Source organism: Thalassophryne amazonica, chromosome 6 (genome assembly GCF_902500255.1).
Source record: "Thalassophryne amazonica chromosome 6, fThaAma1.1, whole genome shotgun sequence".
Lineage (NCBI taxonomy): Eukaryota > Metazoa > Chordata > Actinopteri > Batrachoidiformes > Batrachoididae > Thalassophryne > Thalassophryne amazonica.
The window spans coordinates 589,655-609,604 of NC_047108.1; the positions used below are offsets into that span (position 1 = coordinate 589,655).

General features: G+C 43.7%; 1 protein-coding gene and 1 long non-coding RNA gene across 2 annotated transcripts in view; both read right to left on the reverse strand.

Annotated features, from left to right (window-relative positions):
• The window catches only part of LOC117513126 (1-phosphatidylinositol 4,5-bisphosphate phosphodiesterase eta-2-like), a 667,318-nt gene that overhangs the window by 213,824 nt on the left and 433,544 nt on the right, over positions 1-19,950 (reverse strand). The gene's annotated exons all lie outside the window — the stretch shown is intronic.
• LOC117511754 lies at positions 1,801-19,715 on the reverse strand. The gene is made up of 3 exons (XR_004561071.1): positions 19,603-19,715; positions 11,167-11,178; positions 1,801-1,811 (listed from the first exon to the last, which is right to left on the reverse strand). It is a non-coding gene; the product is annotated as an uncharacterized LOC117511754 (long non-coding RNA).

Here is a 19,950-nt window from a genome sequence, read left to right on the forward strand (position 1 = left end):
ACAACAAACAGTTGCCCCAAGGTGCTTTATACTGTAAGGCAAAAGCCATACAATAATTACAGAAAAACCCCAACGGTCAAAACGACCCCCTATGAGCAAGCACTTGGCGACAGTGGGAAGGAAAAACTCCCTTTTAACAGGAAGAAACCTCCAGCAGAACCAGGCTCAGGGAGGGGCAGTCTTCTGCTGGGACTGGTTGGGGCTGAGGGGAGAGAATCAGGAAAAACGATCGATCGATCACTAATGATTAAATGCAGAGTGGTGCATACAGAGCAAAAAGAGAAAGAAACACTCAGTGCATCATGGGAACCCCCCAGCAGTCTAAGTCTATAGCAGCATAACTAAGGGATGGTTCAGGGTCACCTGATCCAGCCCTAACTATAAGCTTTAGCAAAAAGGAAAGTTTTAAGCTTAATCTTAAAAGTAGAGAGGGTGTCTGTCTCCCTGATCTGAATTGGGAGCTGGTTCCACAGGAGAGGGAATTAATTTTGAATTAACTGAAGGCTTTTCAGGGAACTTTTAGGACAACCTGATAATAATGAATTACAATAGTCCAGCCTAGAGGAAATAAATGCATGAATTAGTTTTTCAGCATCACTCTGAGACAAGACCTTTCTAATTTTAGAGATATTGTGCAAATGCAAAAAAGCAGTCCTACATATTTGTTTAATATGCGCTTTGAATGACATATCCTGATCAAAATGACTCCAAGATTTCTCACAGTATTACTAGAGGTCAGGGTAATGCCATCCAGAGTAAGGATCTGGTTAGACACCATGTTTCTAAGATTTGTGGGGCCAAGTACAATAACTTCAGTTTTATCTGAGTTTAAAGCAGGAAATTAGAGGTCATCCATGTCTTTATGTCTGTAAGACAATCCTGCAGTTTAGCTAATTGGTGTGTGTCCTCTGGCTTCATGGATAGATAAAGCTGGGTATCATCTGCGTAATTCTTTCTAATAATACTGCCTAAGGGAAGCATGTATAAAGTGAATAAAATTGGTCCTAGCACAGAACCTTGTGGAACTCCATAATTAACCTTAGTCTGTGAAGAAGATTCCCCATTTACATGAACAAATTGTAATCTATTAGATAAATATGATTCGAGCCACTGCAGCGCAGTGCCTTTAATACCTATGGCATGCTCAGTCATAGCACAGCAGTGAATGTACTGACATTACCCATTATGCACTGGACACTGCATGTCCACACTAAAACCTTCAAAATTAGTGCATTATTTTAAAACTAAAATGTATATCTGATATTTTCAGTTTATAAAACTTCAGACGTGATGTTAATTTAAATAACTTGTCTGAAATTAGTTTGGTTAAAATTTTAACCACAAGTTAAAACTGTATGCCTTTGGATGACCTGGGTGATATTGCCAGTGTATCAGTATGGGGTCAAAAGAAATGAGCTTTATTCTTTTTTCTGACCAGTTCTCCTTTGCCTGCAGAGGATAGAACTGCACATCTACTGTAAAATATTTAACAGATAAGTATTTTAAACTTAATAAATGTTTGTAACTATAAAGCTTTGTTCACCACGCCTCCACAAATATGTTAGCGGTCTAAAAATTATTGGACCAAAACTTATCAGAAGATAATTGGTCCGATGATGGTTTTTCAAAGTTATCTGAAAAGCTAATGCGATAATGAAAACTTTAGCTTCGATAATTAGCGGTTAGTGGAACTTTGCCCACCACTGCTTTTTATGATACACTAAGCAAACAGATAGATCTTATTTTCAGATAGGCAGTTAGTCTAGAATATATACATTTTCTCTCTTTGAAATAACTGAAGAAATTTGGAACTTTTTCCAAATATTCAAATTTAAAATTTGTTCTTACTCTCTCTCTCTGACACACACACACACACACACACACACACACACACACACACACACACACGCTGGGATGATACAGAAAACAAGATCTTTCATGTTGTGTGTGTAATCAACTTCATTTCATTTGTTAATATACATCCATTCTTGCATTACAGGCCTGCAACACATTCCCAAAATGAAGAAAAAGTTGGAAGCCAGGCAATTTTGATTGTGTAACAAGGTAAAAAATAAGTGATTATATAAATAAAATGTTATTTCAAACAAATGAGGTCAACAAGTGATGATTTGGTACAAAAGCAGCACCCAGGAAAGGCCGAGTTCTTGAGAAGAAAAGATGAGCAGAGGATCTCTAGTGACTAAAAAAAGCCAAATAAAAAGACTGAAATGTTTAAAAACAATGTCCTTCAAATAAAGTTTGGAAAGGATTTCCATATTTTTTCCTCTGCAGTGAACATCATTAAATGTTCCAACAAATCTGGGGGGAATTTCATTCCATAAATGCCACCTAAACCTTCACTGTGCCTAAAAGAAGCCTTGTGTGAACCTTGTTCAGAAGTGGCACCAACTTCTCTGGGCTTGGAGGCATCTGGTTTGGACCTGCATGCAGAATGCATATTGTTGTCAGACAAAGTAATATTCCAGATGTATTTTTGGAAGAAATTGTACTAAAGACAAAAGCAATGATATAGACATGGGTGATTCAAATAGTGGCCCGTGGGCCAGAACTGGCCCTATAATCAATTTGGACCGGCCTGCAGCCCATCTACCCATAAATAATCATAAATACGTATATGATCAAAAGCTGCTACAAAGTGCATATGTCAATTTTCAACATTTTACAACACTGTGTGGCGCACTGCGGCATGTTGTGTCTCTTACGGCACGTCAGCACTGTTTCAAAACAGACCCACGTCGTGAGAGCATGGGGTGCACCCGAGCAGTTGGTGGCAGTAATGCAGTGTGTTGGTTTACGAACTGCCAATAAACTCAAAAGAAGAAGAGAGCACAGTGCAACCGAAGGAAAGGCGGTGTTAAAGTTGACAGCGACAACAGAAGACTTACGAGGTCTGTGAGAAAAGTATCCGACCTTTTTATTTAATGCAAAAAATATATGGATTTGATTCATATGTTTTTACGTAGTCAAGCGTGAACCTTCGTGCGCATGCGTGAGTTTTTTCACGCCTGTCGGTTGCGTCATTCGCCTGTGGGCAGGCTTTGAGTGAGCACTGGTCCACCCCTCTCGTCATTTTTTCATTGCGAGGAAATGGCGGAATGATTTGGGCTTTTTTTCCATCAGAATTTTTTCAGAAAACTGTTAGAGACAGGCAGCTGGAAACCATTCAGAAAATTCACATGGCTTTCTGTGAAAATTTTATGGGCTTTACAGAGATTAAGGAGTGTTACTACAGCTTTAAGGACGGCCCACAATGGCGCACGGCACGCTGCGCTCCGAGTCGCGATCGACAGGCAGAAACCACCATTTAATTTCTAAACGGAGGGCTGTGTGGATCCGGGACCGTCGTGTGCAATTTCTCTGGTTATCACAAGAGCTGGACATCAGCCATTTTTCAGCAGATTTCACTTTTAACAAGAGATTTTGTCATGGAAAGCCGCGCGGAGGCTTCACACGTTATGATGGAGCCGCTGATGGAGCGAGACAAAGAACACCTCCATTTTGGAGTGTCAGAGGACAAGTTGGGACATGCCTATCTCAGCTTTCAGTGCTTACCAGTCGAGTGAGTATAAGAGAAATTGTGGAGAGCTGGGCATGTCCCAACTTGTCCTCTGACACTCCAAAACGGAGGTGTTCTTTGTCTCGCTCCATCAGCGGCTCCGTCATGACGCGTGAAGCCTGCGCGCGGCTTTCCATGACAAAATCTCTTGTTAAAAGTGAAATCTGCTGAAAAATGGCTGATGTCCAGCTCTTGTGATAACCAGAGAAATTGCACACGATGGTCCCGGATCCATACAGCCATCCGTTTAGAAATTAAATGGTCATTTCTGCCTGTCGATCGTGGCTCGGAGCGCGGCGCGCCGTGCGCCATTGTGGGCCGTCCTTAAAGCGGTAGTAACACTCCTTAATCTCTGTGAAGCCCATAAAATTTTCATCGAAAGCCATGTGAATTTTCCAAATGGTTTCCAGCTGCCAGTCTCTAACAGTTTCTGAAAAAATTCTGATGGAACAAAGCCCAAATCATTCCGCCATTTCCTCGCAATGAAAAAACAACGAGAGGGGTGGAGCAGTGCTCACTCAAAGCCTGCCCACAGGCGAATGACGCAACCGACAGGCGTGAAAAACTCACGCATGCGCACGAAGGTTCAAGCTTGGCTAATGTAAAAACATACACTCAACAAAAATATAAATGCAACACTTTTGGTTTTGCTCCCATTTTGTATGAGATGAACTCAAAGATCTAAAACTTTTTCCACATACACAATATCACCATTTCCCTCAAATATTGTTCACAAACCAGTCTAAATCTGTGATAGTGAGCACTTCTCCTTTGCTGAGATAATCCATCCCACCTCACAGGTGTGCCATATCAAGATGCTGATTAGACACCATGATTAGTGCACAGGTGTGCCTTAGACTGCCCACAATAAAAGGCCACTCTGAAAGGTGCAGTTTTATCACACAGCACAATGCCACAGATGTTGCAAGATTTGAGGGAGCGTGCAATTGGCATGCTGACAGCAGGAATGTCAACCAGAGCTGTTCCTCGTGTATTGAATGTTCATTTCTCTACCATAAGCTGTCTCCAAAGGCGTTTCAGAGAATTTGGCAGTACATCCAACCAGCCTCACAACTGCAGACCACGTGTAACCACACCAGCCCAGGACCTCCACATCCAGCATGTTCACCTCCAAGATCGTCTGAGACCAGCCACTCGGACAGCTGCTGAAACAATCGGTTTGCATAACCAAAGAATTTCTGCACAAACTGTCAGAAACCGTCTCAGGGAAGCTCATCTGCATGCTCGTCGTCCTCATCGGGGTCTCGACCTGACTCCAGTTCGTCGTCGTAACCGACTTGAGTGGGTAAATGCTCACATTCGCTGGCATTTGGCACGTTGGAGAGGTGTTCCGGTTCACACTGTTCAGGGCAGATGGCAGACAGCGTGTGTGGCGTCGTGTGGGTGAGCGGTTTTCTGATGTCAATGTTGTGGATCGAGTGGCCCATGGTGGTGGTGGGGTTATGGTATGGGCAGGCGTCTGTTATGGACGAAGAACACAGGTGCATTTTATTGATGGCATTTTGAATGCACAGAGATACCGTGACGAGATCCTGAGGCCCATTGTTGTGCCATACATCCAAGAACATCACCTCATGTTGCAGCAGGATAATGCACGGCCCCATGTTGCAAGGATCTGTACACAATTCTTGGAAGCTGAAAATGTCCCAGTTCTTGCATGGCCGGCATACTCATCGGACATGTCACCCATTGAGCATGTTTGGGATGCTCTGGACCGGCGTATATGACAGCGTGTACCAGTTCCTGCCAATATCCAGCAACTTCGCACAGCCATTGAAGAGGAGTGGACCAACATTCCACAGGCCACAATTGACAACCTGATCAGCTCTATGTGAAGGAGATGTGTTGCACTGCATGAGGCAAATGGTGGTCACACCAGATACTGACTGGTATCCCCCCCAATAAAACAAAACTGCACCTTTCAGAGTGGCCGTTTATTGTGGGCAGTCTAAGGCACACCTGTGCACTAATCATGGTGTCTAATCAGCATCTTTATATGGCACACCTGTGAGGTGGGATGGATTATCTCAGCAAAGGAGAAGTGCTCACTATCACAGATTTAGACTGGTTTGTGAACAATATTTGAGGGAAATGGTGATATTGTGTATGTGGAAAAAGTTTTAGATCTTTGAGTTCATCTCATACAAAATGGGAGCAAAACCAAAAGTGTTGCATTTATATTTTTGTTGAGTGTATGAATCAAATCCATATATTTTTTGCATAAAATAAAAAGGTCGGATACTTTTCTCACAGACCTCGTATATAAATGACTGAACTGATAAATATGTACATATAGCAAATGGCGAAGGAAACCCTATGTGCCTGCTGTGCTATGACTGTTGCTAAGTGAATAGAAAGTACAACATGCGGAGGGCACTCCATTACAACTCACTCCTGTTTTGACAACGAATACCCACCAGGTTGTGATGCACAAGAAATAAACAGAAAAGGACTTACTCTGAACTACAAGCAAAGCCCTGCTATTTTATTTCCCTTAACTGCACTCTGCAACAGAAGACGACGCCACCATCCATGCACTTTGCATGTATTCTTGCTAAAACGAAAAGGCCGTTCACTGACTCCGAAACAGTGAAAGAATGCATGCAAGGTGCCATCGAGGAGGGGGTAGCGGACGACAAGCTAAAACAGCAAGTCAATCCCGCTGTCAGATACGACGGCTGCAAGAGAAGTGGATGTTGTAGCCACAGACATTTGAGACTCTTCTTAACTCAGTTGAAGAAAGCTGAATTCATGTCGCTGCTGTGGATGAGTCAACTGAGAACTTTGACAGAGCACAACTGTTTGTATGAGCAGTTTTTCAGCAGAGACTGTTTCAAAAGAGGGTCTACTGAGAGGACAAACCACAGGGGAACTGATTTTCAAAAAGATTGTTGCTTTTTTAAAAATGATGCCCAGCTCTTCCACCATTCGGAAGATTCAGACGGCTTTTGATGGCTTTTCAGTCGTGTGACTATCCGAGAAATTGTGGAAGAGCTGGGCATGTCACAGCATGTCCTGTGAGGCTTCAACACGGAGGTGCTTTTGCTCTGCCGTCAGCAGCTTCGTGCCGAAGCCTTCGGCACAAATTTCGCCACCACTCTTTTCATGGCCAATCTTCTGTCACAATGGAATGTGCCGAAAAAGTGCTGATGTCCACCTCTTCCGCAATTTCTCGGATAGTCACACGACGGTCCCACATCACCACAGCGTTCACTTTGGAAATGATCTGGTCGTTTCAGCATGTTGATGCCGATCCACCGTTATGCAGACGTCTTTAAACCGGTTGTACCGCTCCTTAATCTGTGTGATGCCCATAGGATCGTCACCGAAAGCCGTCTGAATAATCTGAATGGTTTCCACCTGGCTGTCGCCCAATTTCTGGCAAAATTTGATGCAGTCGCGCTGCTCCAGTCATTCCGCCATTTTCCTTGAAATGAAAATCCGACAAGAGACTCCACCCATCCTCACACAAAGGCTGCTTACAAGCAAATGACGCAATCGACAGGTGTGAAAAAAATCACGCATGCGCACAAAGGTTCAAGGTTGGCTCATGCAAGCACACGTGATTCAAATCCATCAGGTTTTTGAAAAAATAAAAAGGTCAGATACTTTTCTAACACACCTCGTATCTTTCATAAATTTGTATTCAGAATAAAAAAGGAAAAGGTAAGCTAAAAGTGGAGCTCAATCTGTTCCCATAGGTATCCCTATTGTTTGAAAATTCTGTTGCCAACCTCTGTATAAATATTGTCTACAAGGAATTCTATATGCTCAGTCATGTTTTCTTCAGTTACATTACAATAACGTGTCGATGTTGTGTTAGACCAGTATGTAGTGCTGTCTTTCTAATAATATATTTAGTATGTAGTGCCGTCTTTCTAATAACAATATATTTAGAGCCTCTAATCCTAAAAGCTTCCCTGACTAGTTCACTGATACTATATATAAGTTGGTCATGTCGGATGTTCGTATATAAGGTGGAAAAATCTAAATTATCAAAATGTGTAGCTACTTTAGTTTTGTTTAACTTGTTTAGTTTATTTAAAACCTCTGTGGCATTATCAATAATCAAAAACCAGTTAACTCCAGTGTCCCAAGCTATACCATCGCAGTATTGTTTGAAATGTTTAGTAACTAATGTAAGGCGAGAGGTTAGCAGCTGGGATAATGGTTTAGTTGTACATACACTAGAGGCTGCTATAAATCTACTACCTATCGGATTGTTGTGCATTTTTGGAAGCCAGTAGAAGGATGGTAATTGTTTCATATCGGCAGTAATGTTATATTTAGTCATAAATTCTTGGTGTTTTGTTACAATATCTTCTGTGTGACTATTATAAGACATATATGTTTGTGGGCTAGTCCCATCACTAGTGCTAAGTTCCTTTAAAACTAGATGTAAGTAATATGTTTGTTTTTTTTTAACAAACTATTAGGATATTGTTGCTGGCTTTAACTGCTGGTACTAAAACAAAATGTCTTTGAAAGTTATTTACATATTCTAGGCAAACCTTGTCTGACAGTAGATACATTTTTTGGACTTTTCCTTTTTTCCTAAGTCTGTCTATCTTAATTTGAACTGTTTGTAATACTCTGCCTTCCCATTCATCCAATGTTCTAGTATCTACTTTTTCTTTTTTAGCCCAATGATTTTTATAATCCGTAATGGCTTTTTTAATCATTATGAGGTTAGTGTCCCAGTTAATATTATATTATTTTGTTCTCTAAATGATGGTCCTTTACTAAGCAATTTTCTAAGCTTCCTGTTCTCCATTATTCCAAGATTACTGGTATTACATGTCCTGTTGGCTCGTATTTGAAATTTGATGAGTGGCAGTTGCAGTTAATGTTTGTAGTTCCTAATTCAAAGTCTAAATTTTTTTGTTTGTAATTAAAAACTTTGCCAGCTGTAGTTTTAGTATGTGAATAGCTAATAATATAATATAATTTTTTTTAATATATATATATATATATATATATATATATATATATAAAATCGCTAAAACTGGTTAACTGGCGGTCCAGTCCAACTGAACAGCCTGTCAATGTGCGCGCTCTCCAGGCCGTCGCAGAAGCGATATATGTTTTTATGTATTTCGATGTGAGGACAGCAAGCATATGATGCCGCGAAGACACGCACATCCAAAACACATAAAAGGCGTGCTGGATCAAGAAAAACTGTACCAAAAATAGATGTGACGGAAGGCAGTTTGCCCGAAACGTTACATTTTGTTAAATAAAGCTTGTTTTTTGTATGGGAGCGGTGTGGTTCTGTGGATCATTTGGGTTCTATTTTAGGACAGCAAGTATACACATGTGCGTGCCTGAAAAACACAATGCGTGTTTTGCAGATCTGATGTCCAGAACCAAAGTTGTCAACAGCTGCCACGCCCCTGTTCGTTCAGCGCAAAACTCTGGCACGCCACATGTGCACTTGGACACTCCACAGTTGTGGGGCACTTACACAAATTTCACATCCAGCTCAACAGTGATTGACTGATGACTGTTTTTGAGATGACAGTACAAATGGCCACACATTTTCTAAGTGCCAAACGAACGATGTTAGATGTTCATGCGTGTCAGCTGGAATCTGGCCGACATCTGCCGCGAGAGGGTTCGATGGGCTCACACAGCACACACGCTGTCTTTCAGCTGCTGGTGTGCGCAAATAATTGTAGCAACAGGTGCATGAGGTGTTTGTGTGCAATTCAACCAAATTTGCACTATGTGTAAGACATGTTAATAAAAGTTCTGAGACCCACCACAACAGTACTAAAAACCTCCTTCAGCATCTTAACTGGAACAATATCCAAAGGACAACTTGTAGTTTCAATTGTTTCACTACTTCACTGAGGGACGAAAGAGAAATGGGCTCAAACTACTCGAACACGAGCAGACTATACACGAGTAACAGACAACTCAACATTACATTTATGATCAGCATTCTGTCTGACTGATGACACTGTCAATGAAAAACTGAAGAAACTGCTCACAGGTTGTGGTTACAGTATCCATCAAAACAGAGGTACACAGGTTTACAACCGGATTTATAGTCTGAAACAACAACTGGGGACAATGACAACTGCCAGAAATAATACAAGACAGATATTGTGCTTTTGCCTCCTTCACGGCTTTCTGATAGTCAGACTGTCCCTCAGAATACCCAGAGACACCTGTAGTTTGTCCTTTTTCCACCTTCACTCCACCTGTCTGAAGCATTTACTGAAGACACGGGTCATGGCATTTAACCAGGGGTCAGATTTTGATTTACTGGATTTGCAGCACATCAGTGCAACAGAGTCCAGAATTACTGCACATGTGGAGTGGAAAGAAAAGAGGATGTTTTCTTGGAATAAAGGAGAAACCAGTCCATTCATGGCATAAAACCGACTCCATGAAGGCGGCAGCAAATTCCCCCGCTGTCGAGGTGGTGACCAAACGGCGGCAAGAGGCAGGAACAAGTGGATTACCAGCAGATGGAGGAGCAGTAAAAAGATGGAACACTCCATCTTTCACTGAAGGGAATATGTGTTCAACTGAAAGAATGAAAAAACATTCATTATTCATTATTTGTTTTATATAATTATAACATTATTTGTTTTATATAATGGCGAAAATTCATTGACTACAGCTCTGCTTTCAACATGGTCATCCCTCACAAACTCACCTACAAATTGTCTGCTCTTGGACTCCACCCCACCCTCTGTGACTGGCTTCTGGACTTTCTGACTGGCAGACCACAGTCTGTCAAGATTGGGAATAGGACCTCAGCCAGCATCACCACCAACATCGGTACCCCGCAGGGCTGCATCCTCAGCCCTATTCTCTACACCCTCTTCACCTACGACTGTGCCGCCTCTCACCCCAACAACACCATCATAAAGTTTGCTGACGACACTGCTGTGATTGGACGCATCACCGGTGGAGACGAAGCAGCTTACAGGAGGGAGGTGGAAGGCCTGGTGACATGGTGTGGAGTCAACAACCTCACCCTGAACACAGATAAAACCAAGGACATGATAGTGGACATGAGGAAGGAGAGGGAACCTCATCAGCCACTGTCTATCCAAGGCCGCAAGGTGGAGAGAGTGAGCAGCTTTAAATATCTGGGGGTCCACATCAGTAGTGACCTCACTTGGACACTTAACACCACACAGGTGGTAAAGAAGGCTCAGCAGCGGCTGTACATCCTGAGAAGGCTGAGGAAATTTGGCATGTCACCCAAGATTCTCAGCAACTTCTACAGCTGCATCATTGAGTCCATTCTCACCACCTCGATTACTGCGTGGTATGGCAGCTCAATGGTGAATGACTGCAAACGCCTGCAGAAAGTAGTGAAGACCACATCAAAGATCACGAGGACGTCACTACCATCTCTGCAGAGCATCTACCATCGGAGAGTCCACAATAGAGCTGCCGCCATCATAAAAGACCCTACACATCCCCAATACGGACTGTTCACACTGCTGCCTTCAGGACGGAGGTTCAGGAGTGTGAAATGCAAAACCACCCGCTTCAAAAACTCTTTCTACCCCACTGCCATCAGACTGCTGAATGCTGCTAAGGACTGAGCAGACCCCCTGGGGTCACTTCACACTGTTACTGCACCTTACTGTTACTTTACTGTTAACTGTTAATACTTGAATCTTGCTATTTGCACATTATTTCATTTCACTTCATACTGTAACTGCACCTTTATTGTTACTTTACTTTTTAATGCTTAATGCTTTTAACGCTTTTTTTTTTTATGCTTTTTTTTAATGCCTATTTTGACTATTATTATAGACACCCGGTGAGAGCAGCAAAGAAGAGAATTTCATTGCACAGGGAAATACGTTTCTTACTGTACATATGACAATAAACCTTTTGAACCTTTTTGAACCTTTGAAATAGATCCTTGTCATTTCATATTTTATAAATTTCTAAACAGCAGAAAAGGGACTTACATTTTGGTGTTTATCACTGGTGCTTTGATGTCAACAGTCCAACACAACCTTCAATAGGAGTAAACTGTTCTCAGTCTCAGCTTTTCATTCGAACTTCACCTTCTTCATGCCTCCAGACAGCTTACAGAGTGGTGGATTTGTTTTTTGTGTTACAAGAATTAGCACCGTCAATTAGCTCCTTCAAATCGTCGTCCCTCAGCAAAACAAACTTGGCCATGTTAAGCTAAATGCCACCCCCACTTGTGTGGGCAGCGGTTGCAGCGGGCAATGGTACAAAATGTATGGAACCAAATTTACATGCTAAATGAACTGCAACATAAATGGAATGAATAATCCATGTCACATGACATACAGGTGCTGGTCATATAATTAGAATATCATGAAAAAGTTGATTTATTTCAGTAATTCCATTCAAAAAGTGACATTTGTATAACGTATACATTCATTACACACAGACTGATATATTTCAAATGTTTCTTTTAATTTTGAAGATTATAACTCACAACTAATGAAAAGCACAAATTCAGTATCTCAGAAAATGAGAATCTTGTGAAAAGGTTGAATATTGAAGACACCTGGTGTCAGACTCTAATCAGCTAATTAACTCCAAACACCTGGAAAGGCCTTTAACTGGTCTCTCAGTCTGGTTCTGTGGGCGACACAATCATGGGGCAGACTGCTGACTTGACGTCTTGTCTGGTCTAAAGACAAAAAGGAGTCTGGACTGCTGCTGAGTGCTCCAAAGTTATGTTCTTTGATCAAAGTACATTTTGCATTTCCTTTGGAAATCAAGGTCCCAGAGTCTGGAGGAAGAGAGGAGAGGCACAGAATCCACATTGCTTGAGGTCCAGTGTAAAGTTTCCACAGTCAGTGATGGTTTAGGTGACATGTCATCTGCTGGTGTTGGTCCACTGTGTTGTCTGAGGTCCAAGGTCAATGTGGCCGTCTAGCAGGAAGTTGTAGAGCACTTCATGCTTCCTGCTGCTGACCAACTTTATGGAGATTTTGATCCAACAGGACTTAGCACCTGCACACAGTGCCAAAGCTACCAGTACCTGGTTTAAGGACCATGGTATCCCTGTTCTTAATTGGCTTCTTTTCAGTTGGCCAACATTTCTAAAAATACTTTTTTGGATTGTTCTTAAGTAATATTTTAATTTTCTGAGACACTGAATTTGGGATTTTCATTAGTTGTCAGTTATAATCATCAACATTAACAGAAATAAACATTTGAAATATATCAGTCTGTGTGTAAAGAATGAATATAATATACAAGTTTCACTTTTTGAATGGAATTACTGAAATAAATCAATTTTTTCATGATATTCTAATTATATGACCAGCACCTGTACAAAGCACCAATCAAATGAAAAGGATCCACTCAGCCATGAATAAAAGTATATAATTGTAAATAAGTTAAAAATACATGAATGGCACAAGAAAGTCCATTTAAAAATCAAATCTCCCACTCTAGCTGCCACCTTATCGTGGTGGGGGAGTTTGCGTACCCGGATGATCCTAGGAGCTATGTTGCCGGGGGCTTTGTGCCCCTTGTAGGGTCTCCCAAGGCAAACATGTCCTAGGTGACGGGTCAGACTAAGGGCAGTGCAGAAGCTCCCATGACCAGTAAAAAACCAAGGACGAGACGTCGCCCGGTATGGCGGAGCCGGGGCCCCACCCTGGAGCCAGGCCTGGGGTTGGGGCTCGCGTGTGAGCACCTGGTGGTCGGGCCTTAGCCCATGGGGCCCGGCCAGACTCAGCCCAAAAGAGCGACGTGGGCCTGCCCTCCTGTGGGTTCACCACCTGCAGAGGGGGTCATGGGGGTCAGGTGCAGAGAGGATTGGGTGGCGGTCAAGGGCGGGTGGCCCGGCAGCCCGGTCCACGCTCACAGCCCCTGGCTGTTGGGACGTGGAATGTCACCTCGTTGGGGGGGGGGGGGGGGGGGGGGGAGCGTGAGCTTGTGCGGGAGGTTGAGAGATACCGACTACAGATAGTCGGGCTCACCTCCACACACAGCTTGGGCTCTGATACCCAACTCATGGAGAGGGGGTGGACGCTCCACTTTTCTGGCGTTACCCACGGGGAGAGGCGGAGAGCTGGGGTTGCATTGCTTATTGCTCCCCAGCTCAGTCGCCATGTGTTGGAGTTCACTCCGGTGAACGAGAGGGTCGCCTCCCTACGCCTTCAGGTTGGGGACAGGTCTCTCACTGTTGTCTTGGCCTATGGGCTGAGCGGCAGTGCAGAGTATCCGACCTTCTTGGAGTCCCTGGGAGGGGTACTAGATAGCACTCTGACTGGGGACTCCAATGTTCTCCTGGGGGATTTCAATGCCCACGTGGGCGGCGACAGTGAGACCTGGAGGGGGGTGATCAGGAAGCATGGCCTCCCCGATCTGAACCCGAGTGGTGTTCAGTTGTTGGACTTCTGTGCTAGTCACAGTTTGTCCATCACAAACACCATGTTCGAGGACAAGGGTGTCCATAAGTGCACGTGGCACCAGGACACCCTGAGCCGGAGGTTGATGATCAACTTTGCAGTTCTATCATCTGACCTTCGGCCATGTGTCTTGGACACTTGAGTGAAGAAAGGGGCTCAGCTGTCGACCGATCACCACCTGGTGGTGAGTTGGACCTGCTGGGAGGGGAGGAAGCCGGTCAGAACTGGCAAGCCCAAACGTATTTTGAGGGTCTGCTGGGAACGACTGGCGGAACCCTCTGTCAGTGAGGTCTTCAACTCCCATCTCCGGGAGAGCTTCTCCCAGATCCCGGGGGAGGTTGGAGACATGGAGTCCGAGTGGACCATGTTCTCCACCTCCATTGCCGATGCGGCCGCTCGTAGCTGTGGTCACAAGGTCTCTGGTGCATGTCGCAGTGGCAATCCCCGAACCCGGTGGTGGACGCTGGAAGTAAGGAATGCCATCAAGCTGAAGAAGGAGTCCTACTTGTCCTTGTTGGTAGGTGGGACCCAGGAGGCAGCTGACAGGTACCGGCAGGCCAAGTGTGCCGCAACCCGTGTGGTCACAGAGGCAAAAACTCTGGTATGGGAGGAGTTCAGGGAGACCATGGAGGAGGACTATCGGTCGGCCTCGGAGAAATTCTGGCAAACCAGCCGACGCCTCAGGAGGCAGGAGCAGCTCTCCACCAGCACTCAGGACTCAGATCCTCAAAATTGAGGAGCAGAGACTGGGGACTCAGAGGCAGACTCATCCATTACCCAGGCCGAAGTCACCGAGGTGGTTAGAAAGCACCTCGGTGGCAAGGCTCCTGGGGTGGATGAAATCTGTCCTGAGTACCGTAAGTCTCTGGATGTTGTCGGACTGTCTTGGCTGACACGCCTCTGCAACATCGCGTGGCAGTCGGGGACAGTGCCTCTGGATTGGCAGACCGGGGTGGTGGTCCCTCTGTTTAAGAAGGGGGACCGGAGGGTGTGTTCCAACTACAGGGGGACCACACTCCTCAGCCTCCCCGGTAAGGTCTATTCCAGAGTACTGGAGAGGAGAATTTGACTGATAGTCGAACCTCGGATTCAGGAGGAGCAGTGTGGTTTTCGTCCTGGTCTCGGCACACTGGACCAGTTCTACACACTCCATCGGGTGCTTGAGGGTTCATGGGAGTTCGCCCAACCAGTCCACATGTGCTTTGTGGATCTGGAGAAGGCGTTCGACCGTGTCCCTCTGGGCACCCTGTGGGGGGTGCTCCGGGAGTACGGGGTCCAGGGTCCTTTGCTAAGGGCTATCCGGTCCCTGTACGACCGCAGCAGGAGCTTGGTTCGCATTGCCGGTAGTAAGTCAAACCTGTTTCCAGTGCACGTTGGCGCACGCCAGGGCTGCCCTTTGTCACCGGTTCTGTTCATTATCTTTATGGATAGAATTTCTAGGCGCAGCCAGGGTGTAGAGGGGGTCTGGTTTGGGAACCACAGAATCTCGTCTCTGCTGTTTGCGGACGATGTGGTTCTGTTGGCTTCGTCAAATCAGGACCTTCAGCGTGCACTGGGGTGGTTTGCAGCCGAGTGTGAAGCGTCCGGGATGAAAGCTGGGACAGTGGTATGTTTACCACTGTGTTACATCACCTTTCCTTCTAACAACACTCAATAAGTGTTTGGGAGCTGAGGACACTAATTGTTGAAGCTTTGTAGGTGGAATTCTTTCCCATTCTTGCTTGATGTACGACTTCAGTTGTTCAACAGTCCGGGGTCTCTGTTGTCGTATTTTGCGCTTCATAATGTGCCACACATTTTCAATGGGTGACAGATCTGGACTGCAGGCAGGCCAGTCTAGTACTCGCACTCTTTTACTACGAAGATACGCTGTTGTAACACATGCAGAATGTGGCTTGGCATTGTCTTGCTGAAATAAGCAGGGATGTTCCTGAAAAAGACGCTGCTTGGATGGCAGCATGTGTTGCTCCAAAACCTGGAAGTACATTTCAGCATTGATGGTGCCATCACAGATGTGTAAGTTGCCCATGCCATGGGCACTAATACACCCCCATACCATCACAGATGCTGGCTTTTGAACTTTGCCCTGGTAACAATCTGGATGGTCTTTTTCCTCTTTTGTCTGGAGGACACGACGTCCATGATTTCCAAAAACAATTTGAAAGGTGGACTCATCAGACTATAGCACACTTTTCCACTTTGCGTCTGTCCATTTCAAATGAGCTCAGGCCCAGAGAAGGCGGCGGCGTTTCTAGATGTTGTTGATGTATGGCTTTCACTTTGCATGGTAGAGTTTTAACTTGCACTTGTAGATGTAGTGACGAACTGTGTTAACTGACAATGGTTTTCTGAAGTGTTCCTCAGCCCACGCGGTAGGGCCTTTACAAAATGTCGGTTTTTAATGCAGTGTCACCTGAGGGATCGAAGGTCACGGGCATTCAATGTTGTTTTTTGGCCTTGATGCTTATGTGTAGAAAGTTCTCCAGATTCTCTGAATCTTCTGATTTTATTAAGGACTGTAGATGATGGAATCCCTAAATTCCTTGCAACTGAACATTGAGAAACATTGTTCTTAAAGTGTTGGACTATTTTTTTCACGCAGATGTTCACAAAGTGGTTATCCTCACCCCATCTTTGCTTGTGAACGGCTGAGCCTTTTGGAGATGCTCCTTTTATACCCAATCATGACACTCACCTGTTTCCAATTCATCAACTTTCTCAGTCTTGTTACCCCATCCCAACTTTTTTGAAATGTGTTGCAGGCATCCATTTCCAGTGGTGGGCACACTTCCGATAATCCGATAACATATAATTATCGAAGATAATGTTTTCATTATCAGATTATCTTTTTAGATAAATTTAAAAACCATCATCGGACTAATTATCTTCCGATGAATTGCCGTCCGATAACTTTTAGACCGATAACGTAGTAAACTAAGCTGAACAGTGAAAAACATTTTTAAAACTATTAAAGCAGTTGAGACCTACCTGTTGAAAGTTTCCTAATAGGTATGTTGTTCTATCCTCTGTAAGCAAAGGAGAACTGGAGACCAAAAAAAAATAATTTCCTTTAACACCATACTGATATAATCGCAATATCACCAAGTCATCCAGAGGCAAGTTGGACAAGTTATTTAAAATTACTGTCATGTCTGAAGCTTTATAAAGTGAAAATAATTTGCTAATTTTTAAGGTTTTGTGAGCACATGCTGTGCCAGGCAGCAATGCATTATCGGTAGCATAGGGTAATCTCAGACGTTCACGACAGGACAAATGCATTTCAGACACTCTGTTCAGGCTCCACGGACAACAGCATTAAACTCTAGTGCCTAAAACTCTCGTAAATATATTCTCTGGGTTTATAGATGTAGTGTATTTGTGTTTGTTAAATTCCACGCATCTTAAAAGTTAAATCTAGCAGACACGGATTATCTGGAATTTTGTTTGGCAAGTTTTCAAGGCCACTACTGCCATCTACTGGCCAGTAGTGTTCATGGCAGTATTCGCCCCAAGAAGTACTAAGCGTCTGGATACCAGTAGATGGCAGTGTTCTATTTATTTTAACCCGGTTATATCAGATGGTGGTCAAATCAACTTTTTGGCTTTTTTTTCTACAAATTAAGTTTAAAAACAAAACAACAACAAAAAAAAACATTACAAGACAGCTCTGCGGTTGGATTCTTGTAGCTTTTAGCAGCAGGAGGTAGTGGTGAGATGTTAAAGCTTGTTACTCCACTACACAATGCAGGACGCGCGATTAACCTGAAACTCGGTCCAAAGAATTCTCGCACGAATGAAAAATCATCTGAAAAATGGCCAAAACACGCACAGTGTAAAGCCAACATTTATGTGTCAAGATAAGGCTTTTCAGAACTGAACAATTGTTAACCTTGTCCTTTGTTTTATCTGTTTTCATTATTTATTATTGCATTTTAACCTGTAAAGTGCTTTGTGACTTATGTCTGTGAAAGGCACTATATAAATAAATTTACTTACTTACTTACGAATATTGAGTGCACGTTTTACATCATAAAAGTTTTAAAACATGCACACATCATCAAACGTGTGCATTAATAAAACATGCACACATTCTCTCCACATGCAAAACATTTTGCGATGACACTTCCAGGGCTCCGTAAAAATGCCTGTTTTTACAAATAAAATGGAACATTTTACAAAAGCACATTTATCTTTAAACCAACACACGACACACGTCACATTAACGTGTTGGTTTACATAATGAATGACTGAACCAATCAGTGTTTAGCAGAGGCACTTTTACCCAGAATGCTTTGCGGTCTGTGTTTGTTACAAAACCTCAGAATTAGTGCCTTATTCAACATTAAAAGATATATGTTATATTTTAACTTTGTACAAATGACAGAACTGACATTAATGGAGTTATTCTATCAGTATTTTGACAAAACCATAAGTTAGTATGACTTTATTTTTCAAGACCTCCGCCTGACCGGAGCGTTGTAATTGATAGAAAGCTGGCCTTATGGCCGCTCTCTGGGTGCTTCTGTGCTGGGAGCACTGTAATAAACAAGCACTTCCAGCAGGGGCACAATGTTGAAAGAAAAATGATGATTATGGTTAGTAGAGAGCTGATTTCGTGGGTGCACGGTGTAGAGCAAGGTGTAGAGCTGGCAGAGGCCAAACCCCACCAGAAAGCAGTGCAACTTACTGCCGAGCACCCTAACCCAGCTCTCGCTTTGTGAGGTCAGAGATTGGATGGCCCTGAGAAGGGACCCCCTCACTCCATACGCCCACGGCACCTCTCACAGTATCTCCCAGAGTACCCAATCATACGCCTTCTCCAAATCCATAAAACACAAGTAGATTGGATGCGCATACTCTCAGGCACCCTCCACGATCCTTGTGAGAGTGAACAGGTGGTCGGTTGTTCCACGACCAGGACAGGACCGCGTTGTAAGAGGTTTGACGAATGGCCAAACCCTCCTTTTCAGCACCCTGGAGTAGACTTTACCGAAGGTGTGAGTTGAAGATCTGTCAGACAGTGGCCTTCCCAAGTCTGTCCAAAGTCCTCCCCCACCCTCTCATTCAACTCACTACCAGATGGTGATCAGCTGACAGCTCTGCTTATCTCTTCACCCAGCTGGGTCACATTTCCTCTGTCTGGTTTTGTCATGGTGTCATTGTGAACCATTGTTAATCTGGCCCATCACCAGAGACCAATTTGCCATGGGAGACCCTACCAGGAGCACAAAGGCTCCAGACAACACAGCTCTCAGGTTCATAGCTGTACACAAAAAACATTCTGTACTTACGCGCCATTCCAACTCATTATACAAGCTTTGCTTAATTTATTACCACCCTTGAAAAATGTCACCTACCTATTTTATAAACATGACCCAAACTAAAGCCTGTGGATCCCCACAGGAAACATGCTAGTTATGATTTATAAGTCTAACTGTGTGATCACCTATGCCAATGAATGTTTTTTGTTGTTGTTGTATCTCAAGTGACAGTTAATTGGCAGCCAGAAGACGTGGACGACTGAAAGACTGGGCTCAGATGAACACACTGCCTTACATCCATGCATTTCAAGAGGTGAGGATGGAGAAAAGTTGAGACTGAAAGTCAGTTGACAATGAAGACATGTACAGTGGTCCCCCTCTATTAAGACCACCTGCACTGCAGACTAAAAGTGGGCACATCAGAGGGGTGGCCTTTGTTGAGGGGGAGACAAAATCCAGCATGTGTACAGTACCCCATAACATACTGCTATAAGCATGAAGTATGGAGACAAACATCACAGATTTCTTGACTACAGTCAGAGACAAACCGTATCTTCCACTCAATCTAACTTCAAAACATCACAGCACAAAAATTGTATTTTTAATGTCAGAAAATGATGTAAAATCAAAACAAGATCAGTTCACAAAACTATTAAGTACATAAAATCTTTAATCTGCCTGGCAACAGCTGATGCCTTGAAAACGTTAT